Source organism: Henckelia pumila, chromosome 2 (assembly GCF_033568475.1).
Source record: "Henckelia pumila isolate YLH828 chromosome 2, ASM3356847v2, whole genome shotgun sequence".
NCBI lineage: Eukaryota > Viridiplantae > Streptophyta > Magnoliopsida > Lamiales > Gesneriaceae > Henckelia > Henckelia pumila.
Window position 1 is genome coordinate 194658574 of NC_133121.1, and position 12575 is coordinate 194671148.

Genomic DNA, 12575 nt, shown 5'->3' on the forward strand with positions numbered 1-12575 from the left:
ATGCACTTTAGTATATTCAAAGTATTTATCTAAACATCGTATAGTATGTCACAACATAACAATATGATAAAAGATAAAGTAAATGCCAATAAAGAGTGTAAATTATATTATACAAATATTATTTACAAATAGAGTCATAAAGGCTCTTACCACAAGTTGGCTAGCAGGGCACCCACTCTTTCATTTTATGCGCCGACTTGTTGAATTAGCTTTTCAGTGGAAAAGTGGTCCGCTTGGGCCGTTGATTTTTTTTGGGTTTTTAGTTTTTGATTTGGATTTTTTTTTCAATTATGAACGCTTTTGCAGAATTGACTATATTGCAGGCAATTTTTAAATGGTTGTGTAGGGGAAAGAGTGCCTCGTGATTGTGCAAATTACTTCACAAGCTTTTATTTTTTGATTTGAAAGAAACTGTAAACTCTCCATTTGTTTTGCTTCTCAGTTTTATAGATCTCGCGTTTCACTTGTTCCTAAAGTGTGTTTATTGAATTTTTAGGACATTATAACTTATTGTATTGTGAATACCTGGGGTCGTGCTTGATAGACGAGGGGGCAGATTGGTGTGAGGAATCATGGATAAAAATGGGTTTGAGGATTGGAGGGATATGGTGAGAAAAATGCTTCCTGCAGGTGCGCCCATTCCTGATGAGGTTAACTTGGATTATTCAATAGAATTAGAGTATGATGGCCCTCCATTTTTGTATGAAATTCCCGGGGCCGAACCCCTTGATATGAACGCAGATGCAATTCCAATTGCTGAACCGGTTTCCCAATCTAGAAGATCAGTGACTCACGATATGGCCCCAGTTGTAGAACCAATCCCTTTTCCCATGTCTCGTATTGTGAATGTTGCGAATCATTCTAATAACAGTCCTAGGATGTCTGGAAGTTCGGAATCTGAAGTGTCAGTTTTGCAAAATGCTGATTTTTCTTTGCCATCCCCTTCGGCTTCCCCCGGTTCAGTGCACAATCGCCGAAGTAATGTTCCAAAAGAATCCTCCAATGACGGGAGGAGAGCCACAGTGGTCACTTTAATACAGTTTATAGATCTGACAGGAGAGTCGTGGATACGGAGAAACAAGTGTTTCCTGAATATGTTGGTGTCACCATAGAAAAAAAAAGGAGAAAGAAAACGAGAGTGTGTTATAGGTGTGGAAAAGGAAATTGGGAGACCAAGGAATCATGCCTGGTTTGTGATGCAAAATATTGCAGCAATTGTGTGGTTAGAGCAATGGGTTTGATGCCAGAAGGGCGCAAATGTGTTACTTGCATCAGTGAGCTGATTGACGAGTCAAATAGGTCTACATTGGTTAAACATTCTAGGCTTTTATAACGTTTACTTAGTCCATTGGAAGTCAAACAAATAATGAAAGCCAAAAAAGAGTGTTCAGCGAATCAACTTCGACCAGAGCAGTTGATTGTTAACGGGTATCCTCTGAAACCAGAAGAGATGGCGGAACTTTTTGGAAGCCCTTTGCCTCCTCGGAAGTTGAAGCCAGGCCGCTATTTGTATGATAAGAAGTCAGGTCTTTGGGGAAAGGTGATGCTTTTTTCATTATTCATCATTGCTGGAAATCTTGTCTTGGGAATTGAAAATGCTCATATGGTTTTTGATTTTTGATACCCCGGAAAATTATTTTAACCCGGACCCGTTTATTATGGGTTTAAGAGGGTTGGCCCAATTATTGGATTATTATTATATATAAGGTCCAGTCCAATTTCCTACCTGTTATGGCGTGTCAAGACATGGGCTGCTGTTAATGGGCCGACCGATCTAGGGCCCAATGGGCTTGGTATGTTTTCTAGTTCAAGAGGAACTCGAATACATTGAAGATAAGCTTGATCACTGCACAGATATGAATGAGATAGGGATAAACTCAAGGGTGGACCAATGAATGAAGAGTCCTACTCTAGGACATGTTATAATTCGACTAGGTAACTTACTCTATTTTTTCTATAAATACAGGTACTGTTATGGTTGTGTTCATTCATTATTCATTGCTCATTATTCATCACGCATCCACTCTCACTTTTACATTCACGCACTCATATTCTCCTGTTTTCGCATTAATCATACCCTTTGCCTTCAAGACACTGACTTAGGCATCGGAGGGGTCACGCCGAAAACACCTTTGGCACCCCTTGACCTAGCTATTGCTTGTGCAGATTTTAGTAGTGCCCGACCCGACCTGCTTTATAAAGGAGTTGGAGGATCCATTCTACCAGACCAAACCCGAGGTAAAAAATCGACATCATCAATTGGCGCCGTCTATGGGAATTTGAAGAAAAAGAGTTTCGATGGCTAATCAGAATGGAGATCGCCTAAATTTAGAGGAATTAGTAGCTCAGGCTGTTCAGAGGGCTTTGGCGAAAAGGGGTGAGGCAAATCCCCCGCACCCCGATCATAATGCCCACCTTGAGGAGATCAAAAAGTTGAAGGAAGAGATGGAGCAGCTAAGGAAGAAGCAGGCCGGGTACCTAGCTACCACAACCAGAAACATTCCTTTTTCTCAGGAGATATTGGACGCCGACCTCCCCAAAAAATTCAAACTGCCTCATGTTGGGGAGTATGATGGTAAAAGAGATCCTGAAGACCATTTAGCACGCTTCGAGAATGCAGATCTGTTGCATAAATACTCTGATCAGATTAAGTGTAGGGCTTTCCTTACTACTCTCATAGAACCAGCCCAGGAATGGTTCAATACGCTACACCCTGGGAAATCAAGGAATTTACGGATTTTATTAAATCCTTTTTGCATCACTTTGCTAGTAGTAAAAAGCATCCTACTACCACTTTCAGCCTTTTTGCAATCAAGCAACGGGAACATGAAAATTTAAGAGCATATATTCGCAGATTTAGTGGCTTGGCTCTCGAAGTACCCATGGCTACGCCAGATCTGCTCATCAGTGCCTTCATGCAAGGGCTGGATACAAAAGACTTTCTTAAATCTTTAATAAAGAGGCCCCCAGAAACATACGAGGAGTTACTGGCTCGAGCTGAGAAATATGTCAACATGGAAGAAATACAAGTTTCGCGAGCAGCTATGAAGAGAGAGCGGCCAAAAAGTCGAAAGAGCAATAGGGTTCCAAGCAGTAGTTCGGGAATGGGACAGCCATTCCGACCTTTGTTGTTAGGAGAATTCACCTCTTTCACTCCTTTACGCATGAGCAAAGTCCGAGCTCTACAAATTTGTGACGATCGGAAGCTCACACAAAGGCCTCCATGGACAGAGAAGGGACCTCAAAATAGGAAATCGGATAAATATTGTCACTTTCACAATGAGTATGGGCATACTATGGAGGACTGTCGTCAATTAGATCAAGAGATTGAAAGGATAATACAGAAACATTCTGAATTAAAAAATATATTGACCCGTCAAGAGGGGTATCGCCCGAACAGGGGACAGGGAGGAAGGTCAAGACAAAGGGCCAGGACTGCTCCTCCCCATGAAGATTTCAATCATCCAAATCAAGACCAGCCTAGGGATGACCGAGCTCATCAAAGACCGGCCCCGCCTGCTCGAGGAATTATCAACATGATTTCTGGAGGCCCTACTGATGGAGATTCCAATCGAGCTAGGAAAACCAGCAGCAGAAAATTAATAAATATGGAGATTGACAATCAGATTGTTCATACTGGCCCGACCCTCTCTTTTGGGCCGGAAGATTTGAAAGGGGTTTCAAACAATCATAATGATGCACTGGTAATAAGGGCCATGGTCGCAAATTATGATGTAGCCCGGATATTTGTGGATTCAGGCAGTTCTGTCAACGTTCTATTCCAGGAAGCAATAAATCAAATGGACTTAGGACAGTATAAGATGGAGCCCATCGTAACATCACTCTTTGGTTTCACGGGTCATGCAATCCGACCTATTGGATTAGTGCATCTACCCCTAACTCTTGGAAAAAACAACGGTCTCAAGACCAGGATTGTGAGTTTCATTATAGTAGACGCTCCATCTGCCTATAATGCCATACTGGGTAGACCTGCCATGACCACTTTCATGGCTGTTGCATTAGCTCTGCATCAGAAAATGAAGTTCCCCGTTGGTAATGAGGTTGGTGAAGTACAAGGTGATCAAGTTATTGCTCGCAAGTGTTATGTGGAGGAGGTCAGAATAGAGCAAAAGGTGACCAGGACTGATAGTGTCGACATACCTGGACTTTCTGGCATGGAAAAGGTCAACCTAATAGAGGATGCATCTGTCAGTGCTGAGGAAGAAATTGAGGAAATCATGATCTCACCTCCTTTTGAGATGGTAAAAATTGCTCGCACCCTTGAAGCACAGTTGAAGCAACCGCTACTGGAATGCTTGAAAGAAAATAAAGGCGTTTTTGCATGGTCAGTTTCAGACCTGGTAGGGGTCCATCGGGAAGTAGCAGAGCACAAGCTCAATGTGATAAAGGGTTGTCGTCCTATTATTCAAAAGAAACGGCACTTCGGTCCTGAAAAAGACATGGTACTAAAGGAAGAAGTAGACGAATTACTCAAGGCTGGACACATTGAGGAAATCTATTTCCCGACCTGGTTGTCCAATATAGTTCTGGTGCCAAAGTCCTCTGGTAAATGGCGCATGTGTGTGGATTTTTGGGATCTGAACAGGGCATGCCCAAAGGACTGTTATCCGTTACCCAAAATTGATCAACTTGTCGATTCAATAGCAGGACACGAGCTGCTCAGCTTCTTGGATGCCTATCAAGGATATCATCAAATCCCACTAGCTAAAGAGGACAAAGATAAAGTGAGTTTTGTGACGTCAACAGGAACATATTGTTACGCGGTCATGCCCTTTGGGCTCAAGAATGCTGGGGCTACATACCAAAGGTTAATGGACAAAGTATTCGAGCAACAAATCGGCAAAAATATAGAGGTCTATATAGATGATATCCTGGTCAAGACCCGAACTGTGGACCAATTCATTACCGAACTAACTCAAACTTTTCAGACTTTGAGGGACTATCAGCTTAAGCTAAACCCCAGCAAGTGTACTTTCGGTGTTCAAGCTAGAAAGTTTCTGGGTTACATGGTTACAAGAAGGGGAATCGAAGCTAATCCCGAAAAGGTCCAAGCCATTATTTCTATGAGCTCCCCCAAGAATATACAAGAAGTACAGAGATTAACTGGGAAGAATTACAGCACTGGCCTGGTTTATAAGCAGATAAAAGCCTCCCTTTTTTCAAGGCCCTACAAAAGACAAAAAATTTTGAATGGAATGAGGAAAGTGAGAAAGCCTTCCAGGACCTGAAGGCTTATTTAAAGCAATTGCCTGTGCTGAATAAGCCTACCCAAGGGGAAGAACTGTTCTTATATTTGGCGGTCACACCCCGAGCAGCCAGTTCGGTCCTGGTCAGGAGGGACGGAACAAATCATCAGCCTATTTATTTTGTGATTCATGCCTTGAAGGGAGCCGAACTCAATAACTTAACCCAAGAAAATCTTGCCTTAGCTTTAGTCATCACTGCAAGAAAATTGCGTCCTTACTTTTTGTCACATCCCATCACCGTGCTCACCAACAGCGTTCTGGGAAAAATTGCAACCAATCCAGATGCATCGGGGAGACTTATCAGATGGATTACAGAGCTGAGTGAGTATGACATCAAATTTGAGCCTCGGACAGCCATAAAAACTCAAGCCCTAGCTGATTTCTTGGCAGAGACAGTTCAACTAGAACAAGAAGAGCTATGGAAGATTTTTGTAGATGGGTCATCATGTCAGTCCGGGAGCGGAGCTGGAATTGTGATCATCTCACCTTGGGGTGAAGAAACTAATATCTCCCGAGCTATTCTGTATTCCGATTCCCAATTCGCAATCCAACAGAGTAACAGGAAATTTGAATGAAAAGATGGGAAGATGCTGAGGTATGTCAAAGCACTAGACAAAGCCAAAAAAGGTTTCACCGAGTTGATCTTGGAGCTCATCCCCCGAACTAAAAATATCAAGGCAGACCACTTGGCCCGCCTAGCCGGTGCCCTCAGCAACCGGCCCGATCCAATTGTTCCAGGTCGGGAGCTTGTTTCTCAGTTGGAAACTTTCGATGATATTATAGCTCAGGTACCGGAAGGAGATTGGAGATATGATATATATCAGTATCTGACCAAGAAAGAATTACCAAGCGATAGTAAGAAAGCAAAGAAGGTAAAAAGAAGGGCTCTTCGCTTCGTCATGATCGATCAAATCCTGTTCAAACGATCTTTCTCTCAGCCTTTGTTAAAGTGTTGAGTCCTGAAGAGGCTAATTATGTACTACGAGAAATTCATGAAGGGTCTTGTGGCAGTCACCTGGGAAGTCTTGCCCTAGCTCGAAAAGCACTCCTGGCGGGATTCTTCTGGCCTACTATGCGGAAAGACTCATCAGATCTGGTTAATGCATGTTATAATTGCCAAATACATGCTAACCTACAATGGAGACCTGCAGAATACATGAAGGCAGTTGTGGCCGCTTGTCCTTTTGATCAGTGGGGAATGGACATTGTAGGACCATTCCCTATTAGCACGGGGCAGAGAAAATTTTTGTTGGTCGCGGTCGACTATTTTTCTAAATGGGTAGAGGCCGAGCCCCTAGCTAAAATTACAGAAAACAAAGTGCTCAATTTTCCATGGAAAAATATAGTGTGCCGCTTCGGGATCCCTCGCAGGTTGGCATCAGATAATGGGAGACAGTTTTGTGGATCCAAAGTTCAAGCATGGTGCCAGGAAATGAAGATCGAACATGTTTTCTCCTCTGTAGCATACCCGCAAGGGAATGGACAAGTCGAAGTTACCAACAGAACGATAGTCCAAGCTCTTAAGACACGACTGGATGCAGCTAAGGGAAAATGGGCAGACAAACTTCCTTCCGTATTATGGTCCTACCGAACTACTACTCGATCCGGTACGGGTGAAACTCCTTTTAGCATGGTGTATGGAACTGAAGCCGTTATCCCGACAAAAATTGGACAAGAAAGTGCTAGAATAATGGCATATGGGGCAAACAATCAATAACTGCAAGCAATGGATTTGGACTTACTAGAAGAGAACAGGTCCCGAGCTGCAATTAGGCTCACAGCCTATCGCAAACGAATGACCCAGGCCTACAACAAAAGAGTATATTCTAAGGTTTTTCATGAGGGAGACCTGGTTATGCAAAAAATACAACATCCAGGGGAAAGAGGAAAGCTAGAGGCCAAGTACAAAGGCCCCTTCAAAGTGATAAGAAAAGCTAGAATAACTGCATATTACTTGGAAGATGCCGAAGGCAAGAAGGGTAAAAGGCCATGGAATGCTCAGCATTTGAAAAAAATACTATCCTTAGTAGCTTGGCTCGGGCCTCTTCATGTTATCCAAAGTTCACTAAGCTGGTCCTTAACCAGCTGGTCTTTTTGCGTTATTTATTTATGTTCTTCAATAGTCAGTCCTGTTTTGTTTGCTTTAGGGTCAGTCCTGTTTAGTGACAATTTTATTTTGGAAGTGCCGTGGGAAGAGTCAGTTCTGTTTTATGGAACCTACTGAAATTTTTCCTTTTTGGGAACATTCTTTATCAAAGCCCAGGCAGGTCTGGCACTCAAGGACCACATCCGTGGAACTCAAAGCCAAGGCAGGTCTGGCACTCAAGGACCACATCAGTGGAACTCAAAGCCCAGGCAGGTCTTGCACTCAAGGACCACAATAGTGGAACTCAAAGCCCAGGCAGGTCTGGCACTCAAAGACCACATCAGTGGAACTCAAAGTCCGGGTAGGTCTGGCACTCAAGGACCACATCAGTGGAACTCAAAGCCCAGGCAGGTATAGCACTCAAGGACCACATCAGTGGAACTCGAAGCCCAGGCAGGTCTGGCACTCAAGGACCACATCAGTGGAAATCAAAGCCCAGGCAGGTCTGGCACACAAAGTCCACCTCAGTGGCCCACATCAGTGGAACTCAAAGCCCAGGCATGTCTGGCTCGCAAAGGCTAAGCAGGTCTATCATATCAAATTCGTATTAGTAAAAGTTTAGGCAGGACTGGTGTCAAAAAATCAACCCTTGGTACTTAAAAAATCCGAGTGGGGCTCTATTTCAAAGATTGGTATGGTTTAAACAGTTTAATAACTTGGGGCTTGATTTTTATTCGGCCAGTCCAGGTACATGCATATCGAGTTTCAATGAGTTAAAAGGCATGGCTTGCATCGGCCAATCTTGGTATAAGTAGGTCGGACCCTTAATGATTTATACTTAATAAATTTTGTGGCTGGACTTGCATGCACATTTATAACAGAAACCAAGTTATAATATGAGAATTCTTAAAGAAACCCGAATTGGGCGAAAACATTAATGCACGAAAATTAGAACAAGTAATGTATCAGCCCGACCTGGGCAACAACCAAAATCACGGACTGCGTAGGGTCTAACATTTAGATCATGTTTTTAAACAGTACATACAACAGGAACAAAAATAATCAAGGAGCGGAGACATCATGGGGCTTTAAGCTCTGGTCAGGATTTGCTGGCTTCTCCGGCTCGGCCTCCTCCGAGTCTTCATCAGGCATGTCATCGAGAGCCTTGGTACAGTCTAGGAAAAGGGCGGGGTGCTCGGCCTCTGAGTACCCATTGGTCCTGAACTGGGCTAAGCACCCCTTGAAACCCTCGTCAAAGAAGGTAGCCGCCTTTTCAGCTACAGCATTGGCAAAATCGGCGGAATTCAAAAACTCCTTCTTCCCGACCTCCTTGGCAATCTCTAATTCTTTGGTCAGGGCCCGTGATTGGCTCTCTGAATCGACTTTTTCCACCTCCAGCTCGGAAATTTTAGTATTGGCATCTTCCAGGGCATTACGATAGGACTCAATCTCAGCCCGCATCCCGGCCTGTTCTTCTTCATATTCCTTTTTCATCTCACGGGTCTTTCGCATGAGTTCAGAGATCCGAACCACAAAAGCCTCCTGGTTCATGGCATGCTCCTCTCGGGTTTTGAAAGATTGGCTAGTGATCTCCCCTCCCCAAGCTAAAACCTTTGATAATATACAAGGATAAATACCAGCTCGGTGTACAAGTTATGAAATTAAAAAGTAATATACCTGAAGGGATGCCAAAGCAAAGTTCTGTTCGACTTCCAAAATTGGCACCCCTTGTAGGATTTTTAAGTCAGAGCGGGAAATCAAGTTCTGTATTATGCCGAGGCACCCTTGGGGGTCAAGCTTTGAGAAAAATGACATATCTGGGACCCCGGGCTGATCAGGCATTCCTTGAGGCTCAGCATCAGGTAGGGATTCGAACTCCATTACTGGTTCCTTGCCACGAGCTCGGGAGGAGGAAACAATAGGCGACTGCTGAAGCTCGGGTAGATTAGTGCTGGTTTTTTCCTTGGTCTTGGAGGTTTTCTTTTTTGGTTGTTCAGTGGGGGGAGGCTCGGGATGAGTGCTGGCCTCGCTATCTTCTGTCTTTTTTCTTTTCAAGTTCTTTAAAGCAGCTCTGAAGTTAGCAGGCATGGTGGCAGATCTGATCCTGTCATCTGAACAAGTAGAAATACAATAAATAAATATATTGGAAAAAAGTTAAATAAAGGTAGTACGGGTACAGGGGTACTACCTACATCCCCTTGGATCTCTACTCCCTTCCCACTGAAGTCATAATGACAGATCAGATCCTCCTCAATCAGGCTCTCAATATCAAAGGTTTGCACGGACATTGTGTTGATAAAGTTGGTGAAGTCATGAGTAGGCAGAGTTGGGGGTTCAGGGGTGGTGAAATTCATAGCCTAGTTGGACCGACATTCCCAGGGCTGGTTGGGTTTAACATAAAAATATCTGTTTGTCCAGCCCTTGTGTGAGCTAGGCTTACCCATCAAAAAGGGGTATTCGGGTCGCATGGAAATATAGAAACATCCCGGGGCAGTTTTCTTAATTTGTAGGAAATAAATGAAATTTCCTATGTCTAAGGGAATTCGGAAGAAACAAAAAAGGACACCTAATGATAGAATTGAACTAAAAGAGTTCGGGGATAATTGACTTGGACACACACAAAAATATTGACACAGATAGGATACGCAGCTCGGGACGGGAAATCTTAAACCCATCTTGATTTGGTCTAGGCTGAAGCTCAAGAAGTTAGGGGGAGGTCCATGAGCCCGGTCTTTACGGCTCGGGATTATAAGATCATATGTATCGGGCATGCCCGATCTCTCCCTAATGAGGGGACCTAGGTCTGGACTTAGGTGGGAGGACAGTACCTCATACCATTGTTTTCCCTTGGCAGATAATCGGGCCTCATCCGACCTGAGTCTGTGCAGTCACTTTAATTTTTCCTCTCGACTCTCTGATAAATCCAGCTCTGAGCTTGGATTATCGGAATCGGAGGGCTCGGGGTTATTATAGGTAGAATTGGGTGCTTCAACAAATGCTACTATTTCCCTAACAGAAGTTTCATCTGGGGAAGACATATTAATCAACCTAGTGTAAGGACGGTAGGACTTACAGGTAAAAGAGCAGTAGCTCGGGATTGACACAAACAGGACGGAAGTAGCAGTCCGGGTCGGGCAAGCTCTCGAAATTTTGACAGCGTAACAGTACAAGAGTGAAAGGTAAAAAATGAAATTTTACATACCTATTTATACAGGTAATGATTTGATCTAGACCATTGGTTAACATCTCGATCTACGGCTCGGGATGGGACAGGTCAAGGCCTTCAAAGCCTCGGTAGGCGAACCATCAAGAGGCATCTGGGCCGTTCGTAAGAAACACATCACGCGGATCCTGATCTGGACCGTCTAAAAGAAACACATCGCATGAATTCAATTATGAGCTATTCGAATGAAGCATGGGTAGTTCGGGGACCGGACTGCATTCTTGGTCTAAATTCATTCTTCTTTTAGACCAGTTAGGGAGGTACTATTGATACCCGGAAAATTATTTTAACCCGAACCCGTTTATTATGCGTTTAAGAGGGTTGACCCAATTATTGGATTATTATTATTATATATAAGGTCCAGCCCAGTTTTCTACCTGTTAGGGCATGTCAAGACCTGGGCTGCTGTTAATGGGCCGACTCGAGCTCGGGCACAATGGTCTTGGTATGTTTTCTAGTTCAAGTGAGACTCGAATACATTGAAGATAAACTTGATCATTGCACAGATATGAATGAGATAGGGATAAACTCAAGGGCGGACCAATAAATGAAGAGCCCTACTCCAGGACATGTTATAATTCGACTAGGTAACTTACTCTATTTTTCCTATAAATACAGGTATTGTTATGGTTGTGTTCATTCATTATTCACTGCTCATTATTCATCACGCATCCACTCTCACTTTTACATTCACGCACTCATATTCTCCTGTTTTCGCATTAATCATACCCTCTGCCTTCAAGACACTGACTTAGGCATCGGAGGTGTCACGCCGAAAACACCTTCGGCGCCCCTTGACCTAGCTGTTGCTTGTGCAGATTTTAGTAGTGCCCGACCCGACCTGCTTTATAAAGGAGTTGGAGGATCCATTCTACCAGACCGAACCCGAGGTAAAAAATCGACATCATCAATTTCCTTTTTTACAGGAAGGAGAAAATCAAGATAGAGTTATTAGTTCAAACTTGAATTTTACAGGAAAACTTAGTCCTCATGCAAGCAATGGGAATACTGAGGTATACATCAATGGTCGAGAAATAAAGAAACTTGAGCTGAGAATACTAAAGGTTTGTCTTTCTAGTGCCAGATGTTAATGTGAGAATCTTTTTATGCTTTTGCAGAAAACATGATGGGATTTAGGAGAGTTTGTGTTTTGTTTTCATTGTTAGGTTACTTATGCATATCACATTATTATCAATTACTTAAAGGTCACAAATCACAACTTGTAACTGTTGGAAATGTGCCCATAAAACAGATATTTGTTATTAATTGTTAATTTTAAATTAAAGAATTATTTATTCTATTGTTTGATTGTTTTATGCCGTTTTGCTTAAAAATGGATATCTATATAAAATCCATAATATATTATAGTTGATGTGATTTTAGTATATAAAATTGTTATATACATGAGGATTAAAATCATAGATAATATATTTAAAATGTCCATGATTGATTAAAGTATGGATCTTTAATTGGTAATCATTAATGCGGTCTACTGATATTTTGAATATGAAAGTTTTATCCAAACTTTCAATGTGGGGACACTAAGTAGAGGCATTTTATATTATTTGATTATATAGGACAATGACCGGATGTGATTTTATAGTCTTTATTTAAGTACCGTTAAAAAGACTTTAATCAACATTATTAAGATGATCTTATGTAGACCAATCTCAATCCTGAGTAATCATAGACTCCTTGTTTGTGTTAATGTGTTTCTTGATTTGTTCGTTAAAATCTATTTTAGTAATAGATTTAATACTTACATTTTGGAGACTCATAAATACATCCAGCTGGGAATATGATTTATAGACATGGAATCCGTAACTTCTGAAAGGATGTTAAAATGGTTCCCTTGAGTATTGGTTCTAGCACTGAACAGTTTGAGCGCTCTAATTCATAATTAGATTATGAATTAACTGTTCACTAGTGGATCAATGGTACTTAAGGTTTTAGATACAAACAGAGGGGTAAAACGGTAATTTCATCCAGCTCTAATATT

General features: G+C 42.4%; 1 pseudogene; it reads left to right on the forward strand.

Moving 5' to 3' along the window:
• The first annotated feature begins 572 nt into the window (after positions 1-572).
• LOC140879428 (extra-large guanine nucleotide-binding protein 3-like) lies at positions 573-11667 on the forward strand (annotated as a pseudogene).
• Positions 11668-12575: the final 908 nt, after the last annotated feature.